The sequence below is a fragment of the Mustela nigripes genome, chromosome 6 (assembly GCF_022355385.1).
Source record: "Mustela nigripes isolate SB6536 chromosome 6, MUSNIG.SB6536, whole genome shotgun sequence".
NCBI lineage: Eukaryota > Metazoa > Chordata > Mammalia > Carnivora > Mustelidae > Mustela > Mustela nigripes.
This window is the reverse complement of record NC_081562.1, coordinates 16,098,755-16,105,700: the sequence shown is the minus strand read 5'-3', so window position 1 is coordinate 16,105,700 and position 6,946 is coordinate 16,098,755. Positions and strand designations below refer to the sequence as shown.

Sequence of the window (6,946 nt, the reverse complement as noted above, 5' to 3'; positions counted from 1 at the left end):
AGGACAAGGCCGAGCAATCTATCTCTCTGAGGAGACTTCTCCAGTGCCAGTCCAGGGCTGGCTGCTCCAGATGGAGGGTGCAGGGAGAGACCCCACTAGTGTGAGTGTTATATGAGATGGCAGGGGCTGATGAATCTAAGGACAGTCTAAGGAGAGGGTGGCGAGGCATTTGCCATATGGACATCAGCTCAGGCAACACTCACTCTAAGGGAAATCTCCAGCCGCTTTCAAAACATCTCTGATGTAGCTGAAAGAGCACTGGGATGGGAATCAGAAGCCCCAGGATGGGGTCCTGAATCTTCCTTCTACTACCTGAGTAGTAATAGTACCTACTACTTCTTGATTCTTCTGTGGCTCACTGCCCTCATTTAGGAAATGAAAATGGTTTTGCATGGCCTCTCCACCTCACAGGGTTGTAGAATAAAATCAAATGATGTACAGGAAAGCATCTTGTTCAGTTCTAAAATTATGAGGAAGCCAGCTGGGTCTTGGAATCAGACAGACCCAAGTTCAAAGATGACTTTAAGAAACTGACCAGTTGGGGGACCCTGAGCCAACTGTTAGGTTCACTTTCTTCCTTCCTTTATTCATTTATTTGATAAATATGTTACAGAGGCCCAACTACAGGCCAGATACTAAATGACTGCAAAAGACCTAGAGTTCTCACATTCACAGAAATTTCTTATCTATAAAAAGAGAAAAGGAGGGGCGCCTGGGTGGCTTAGTTGGTTAAGTGACTGCCTTCAGCTCAGGTCATGATCCCTAGGTCCTGGGATCAAGCCCTGTATCAGGCTCCCTGCTCAGTGGGAGGCCTGCTTCTCCCTCTCCCTCTGCCAGCCACTTAGTCTGCTAATGCTCTCTCTTTCTAACTCTCTGTCAAATAGATAAATACAATCTTTAAAAAAAAAAAATAAATGTCTGCCCTCGGACGAATGGATAAAGAAGATGTGGTATATATACACAATGGAATACTATGCAGCCATCAAAAGAAATGAAATCTTGCCATTTGCGATGACATGGATGGAACTAGAGGGTATCATGCCTAGCGAAATAAGTCAATCAGAGAAAGACAACTGTCATATGATCTCCCTGATATGAGGAAGTGGAGATGCAACATAGGGGGTTAAGGGGGTAGGAGAAGAATAAATGAAACAAGATGGGATTGGGAGGGAGACAAACCATAAGTGACTCTTAATCTCACAAAACAAATGGAGGGTTGCTGCGGGGAGGGGGTTTGGGAGAAGGGGGTGGGGTTATGGACATTGGGGAGGGTATGTGCTTTGGTGAGTGCTGTGAAGTGTGTAAACCTGGTGATTCACAGACCTGTACCACCGGGGGATGAAAATATATGTTTGTAAAAAATAAAAAATTAAAAAAAAAAAAAGAAAGAAAGAATAAAGAAAAGAAAAAAAATAGAGAAAAGGAATTGCCTGGCTTGCCAGAGAAAAGATTCAAGTAAGAGTAAGTATCTGTAATGCTCCACTCACTATGGCTGGGCAGGGATGCTCTACAAATGTTCATCCCCCTTTCTTTTCCTCCACAAAAGCATTATCATCATTAATATAGGAAATCTCTTTTGATGAAGGCCTTTTAAGAAAAAAAGGAATATGATTACAGAAAGAGGCCAGTTTCACAAAATAAAAATTGGTGTGGGCATAATCCCATGCTGCTGAGGGGCAGGGGGAGAAATGATCTGGGAGTTTCTTTTAACTGAAGTTAAATTAATCAGAGTAACCCACCTGAGTCTACAGAACATAATGTAATTCTATTTTGGAGACTGAGATGGTATCTTTATGACTGGGCATCTAGAAGTGTGTACCTGGGCCCTGAAGCTAAGGATCCATCTTCCTTTCTGCCTTGCTCTCCCTCTCTTTATTCCTTTTTTAATATAGATCCCCAGGCATGTAAGCATGCAAACACATGTGGGCACACGCATGTGTGTACGCACACACACACGGACACAATGTACACACACACACATCATTCCTAGGAGGCTAGTGTGTCCTCCTCATAAGACAACATGCCATTTTCAGAAATACTTCTTATTTCTGCTACTCTCATAAATGTTTATGGAAGGGTGAAACAAATGAATGAATGAGTTAGCTATTATGGGCCATGAACAAGCTCTGAAAAATGCTTTTGGAAAAACAAACAAACAAGAGTAAATAAATAGGAGCAACAATGCCTTCTCTCATCCCCAACCGAGAGTCACGATGCACAAGGCTTCTTAAGGCTCTGAGAAGTTCTTAGGAAAGAAACCTTTTTCTTCCTTTTCTGGTGATGTGTTTTTCATGTAAGCCTAAAAGATTTTTTTCCCTATATAGATTTATTGAGGTATAACTGACATATAACGTGGTTTAAGCTTAAGGTGTATTCTGAGAAACCAGTTTCACTTTGTTAGTCCAGAGATGTCCCAGCTTATTTGAGCATGGATGGCTCTTTTATGTGTGTGTGTGTGTGCCTGTGCTGCAACACCCATTCATTCCACAGAGCCTATTGTTCCGAGAAAACCAGTTTGAGAAAGATTGCACCAGCTGGTTAGGTACTGTCAGGAGTCGAGACACCAGCTGGGACTTGGCAACAGAAAATGTTGGTGAGTCTGAAGATAAAGCTTGCCCTGCCTATCTCTGCAGGGAATGGAGGCCAATTCCAGCCAGGCCACCCCTGAAAACTAGGCTCTATTATAAGGACAAAGGAGGGCTCAGGAAACTCCAGGCCAGGGATCCAGTGGTATCTCAGAAAGTACTGGAACCAGGGAATGGAATGTGGCAGGATCCTCTGAGTGTCCCATTCCTTCTGTCCTCCTTATATTAGCCTTGTTCCTTCTGTTCCTTCTGTCCCCTTTGCTCCTGCAACTCACAGAGCAGATGGACGCTGCTTACTGCCAAGTTCAGAGCTCTACCTTGGCACTAAAGGTTCAGGCCTGTCCCAGCCCACTCATCTGTAGTCATGGGACAGGTCACATTTTGTAAGATGGTTGCTGGTTCCCTTTCTTCTCAGGAGAGGGACACAGCTAGAGGGACACAGGCCCACTATACTCTCTTATATACAGTTGCCCACTAATACTCCTAAACCCTGGCCACGCCTTTCAATGACCTTGGAGGCATTTTCAAAATCTCTGTCTTGGGCAGAGATGCCAATACTGTATGTCTGGAGAGAGACATAGAAATTTGTATATTGTAAAAGTTCCTCTGATTTTGCCAGGGTATTGTTTTAGAATTATCCATCTACTGTTGTGTCCTGAATATTTACACTGTCCAGAGTTCTTAATCTTTGTTTTTTATTGTCCGCTCACCTGGGTTCCCCTCTGTCATTTCTCAACCAATCGAAATATTTCTCCTTTCTCGAGGCCTATTTTCAATGCCACCTACTCCAGGAAGTTTCCCAGATTCTGTCTGCCAGTTGAAATCAATATGCTAGTCCTTTGTTCTCTCACTGTGTTTTGCTATAATTCATTAGAAAGGACTCCTCCTTTCCCATTAGTTAGGGAGCTGCAGAGGACAAAATGTTATTTTGAATAATATTTTTCTGATTATAAGTAGCATATACTTATGTAAAATTTGGAACATTCAGATGACTGGAATAAGAATAAGAAAGAATAAGAAAATCCATCATTCCCCAAATCAGAAATAGCTAGTTCTAAGTTTAAGTCTTTTTTCAATGGGTTATGTATGTATATTCTTTTCACCATTGGAGTCATATATAATTTTCTACCCTGCTTTTCTTCTGTTGAATTTATACTGAAAACATTTCTTAATGTTGTTGTTTCTTCAAAAGCATTATTTGAATGGCTTGTGTAACATCCTGCTGCAAAATGTACCACTTTATTGACTCATCTCTTAATTGTTGGACATTTATATTAGCTCGTATTTTTGCTCTTAAAAATAGCAAAGTGTGCTGGATATTTTTCATTTGTCTCTGCAGAGTCACTGTTTACCCTGGGCCCATATGGACTTTGTCGAAGAGCTCCTTTGCCTTTGGCTTTGCTTGGACTCAGAATGGGAAGTGCCAGCAAGAGACCAGAGTGGGGAGGGGGGTGGGGATGGGGCATTTGTTCCTCTAGTTGGTCACATGGAGGCCCCCTCCAAGTAGCATCTCCCTCCAGGTTCTAGAAACCCCTCATTCCCTGCTTTTTTTCTTGGCCATCAACTGGCACCATGAATTTCCATAGCTGGCTCGACAGTCCTGCTCTGTCTCTGGTCATGTCTCCACACGCTGTCCAAACTTTGTAAGATGTTGTCTTTTTGTTTGTTTCACTCTTTGAATTAAACTGTCTTCCGATTACTCAGTTTGAGCGTGCTGTTTCTTGACAAGATCCTGATAGATATACATGGCAACTGACATTTATATCTAAATCTTTGACTACACTTGATTTTCCTCCTGGAGGTTCCAGATAGATTTTTTTTTTAATTTTTATAAATCTATTTATTTGTTCTATCTTTTTTAAAAAAAATTCTATTTTATTTTTTCAGTGTCCCAAGATTCATTGTTTATGCACCACACCCAGTGCTCCATGCAATACGTGCCCTCCTTAATACCGACCACCAGGTTCGCCTAACTCCCCGCCCTCCCCTCTCCCTTCCGAAACCCTGTTTGTTTTTCAGAGTCCACAGACTCTCATGGTTCATCTCCTCCTCTGATTTCCCCCAATTCACTTTTCGTTTCCTTCTCCTAATGTCCTCCATGTTATTCCTTATGCTCCACAAGTGAAACCATATGGTAATTCCAGATAAATTCTTAAAAGTGAAGGGAGTTGAGGGAAATTGGAAGGGGAGGTGAACCATGAGAGACTATGGACTCTGAAAACAATCTGAGGGTTTTGAAGGGGCGAGGAGTGGGAGGTTGGGGGAACCAGGTGGTGGGTATTAGAGAGGGCACGGATTGCATGGAGCACAAGGTGTGGTGCAAAAACAATAAATACTCTTACACTGAAAAGAAATTAAAAAAAAAAAAAAGAAAAGAAAAAGAAATGCAAAGCACACCAAACCCAGAATTTCTAGCATCTCTCTCCAGGTACCCTCTGGGAAATTCTAAGACATTTATAATTGCAAGGTATATACTGAAATCATTATTTTAAATTTTTTTTAATTTTTTATTTTTTATAAATATATATTTTTATCCCCAGGAGTACAGGTCTGTGAATCGCCAGGTTTACACACTTCACAGCACTTACCAAAGCACATACCCTCCCCAATGTCCATAACCCCACCCCCTTCTCCCAACCCCCCTCCCCCCAGCAACCCTCCATTTGTTTTGTGAGATTAAGAGTCACTTATGGTCACTTATTGGACAGCCACATGCAGAAAAATGAAATTGGACCATTTCCTTACACTACACACGAAAATAGACTCAAAATGGATGAAGGACCTCAATGTGAGAAAGGAATCTATTTTAAATTTTTATTTTAATTTTAGGTCTGATTTCTGGAAGGCAAGATCAAAGAGATTATCAGAGGAAGTTTGATCATTTGGTTATAATTAAGTCCTAGGCACCTGAAAAAAAAAAAAAAGTGGATTAACGATTAGATGCAATTTACGGCACTTAATATGTATTGTTACATTGTTTTCCCAAAATCAATTATGCCAAATTCTGCTCCTCCTGGTAGTGCTTGAGGACACTAAAACTTGCCATTTACAATCTTCTTTTTTTTATTATTATTATTATTTTTGTTCAGTCCGCCACTGTATAGTACATCATTAGTTTTTGATACAGTGTTCAGTGATTCATTAGTTACATATAAAACCCAGTGCTCATCTTAGCATGTGCCCTCCTCAAGACCCATCATCCTATTACCCCCTCCTTCCACTCCCCTCTCCTCTAAAACCCTCAGATTGTTTCCTGGCATCCATAGTTCCTCATTGTTGGCCTCCCTCTCTGATTTCTCCGCCTTCAGATTTCCCTCCCTTCCCCTATGGTCTTCCATACTATTACTTATGTTCTATATATGAGTGAAACCATATGATAATTGTCTTTCTCTGTTTGACTTATTTCACTTAGCATAATCCCCTCTAGTTCCATTCATGTCTATGTAAATGGTGGGTATTCATTGTTTCTGATGGCTGAGTAATACTCTATTGTATATATGTACCACATCTTCTTTATCCATTCATCTGTTGAAGGGCATCTTGGCCCCTTCCACAGTTTGGCTATTGTGGACATTGCTGCTGTGAACATTGGTGTGCATGTGCCCCTTCTTTTCCCTACATCTGTGTATTTGGGGATAAACACCTAGTAGTACAATTGCTGAGTTGTAGAGTAGCTCTATTCTTAACATCCTGAGGACTCTCCATATTGTTTTCCAGAGTGGCTGTACCAGCTTGCATACCCACCAACAGTGTAAGAGGGTTCCCTTTTCTCCACATCCTCACTAACAACTGTTGTTTCCTGTTTCGTTAATTTTTGCCATTCTAACTTGTGTAAGACGGTATCTCATTGTGGTTTTGATTTGTATTTCCTGCTGGCTAGTGATGCTGGAATCTTTCATGTTTTAATCTGCATTTAATTGATTATCAGAGAAGATGAATTTTTTCACATATTTTTATTTTTTTTATGAATGACCAGGCCCAATTTCATCCTCTATCCCTCATAATATTTATCTATCTACCTAGAGTTATAATCATAAAAATTGCAACTGATATTATCACTATTGCCAATATGGGCAATCAGATGAAAGTGTGGACTGTTAGAAAAATCAGAGATCAAAGAGAAGCTACAAAACAGAAAAAATAGAATAGCATCTATTAAACGAGATTGCTTAAAGACCACAAGCATTTTTAGTCAATGGAGTCATAATTGTATTATAAAGATAGTAACTAATAGTTATCAAATTCCTGTGTCTGCCAAGTGCCCTGCTGGATGATTTGTATTTGTCAGTCCATCAAACCCTTAACATATGCTCTGATTGATCAGTACATTCAATAACCACCAAACAATTTCTGGACAAGAT

General features: G+C 40.6%; 1 long non-coding RNA gene across 6 annotated transcripts in view; it reads right to left on the bottom strand.

Annotated features, from left to right (window-relative positions):
• Positions 1 to 5,406: 5,406 nt before the first annotated feature.
• LOC132020485 (uncharacterized) overlaps positions 5,407 to 6,946 on the bottom strand; it is a 150,605-nt gene continuing 149,065 nt past the window's right edge. For 5 of the 6 annotated variants that reach the window (XR_009404985.1, XR_009404987.1, XR_009404989.1 and 2 more), the window contains one exon: positions 5,420 to 5,492. This is a non-coding gene — a long non-coding RNA (uncharacterized LOC132020485). Of the gene's footprint in view, positions 5,493 to 6,946 lie in introns of all 6 variants that reach the window. The other variant, XR_009404988.1, reaches the window with a different exon arrangement.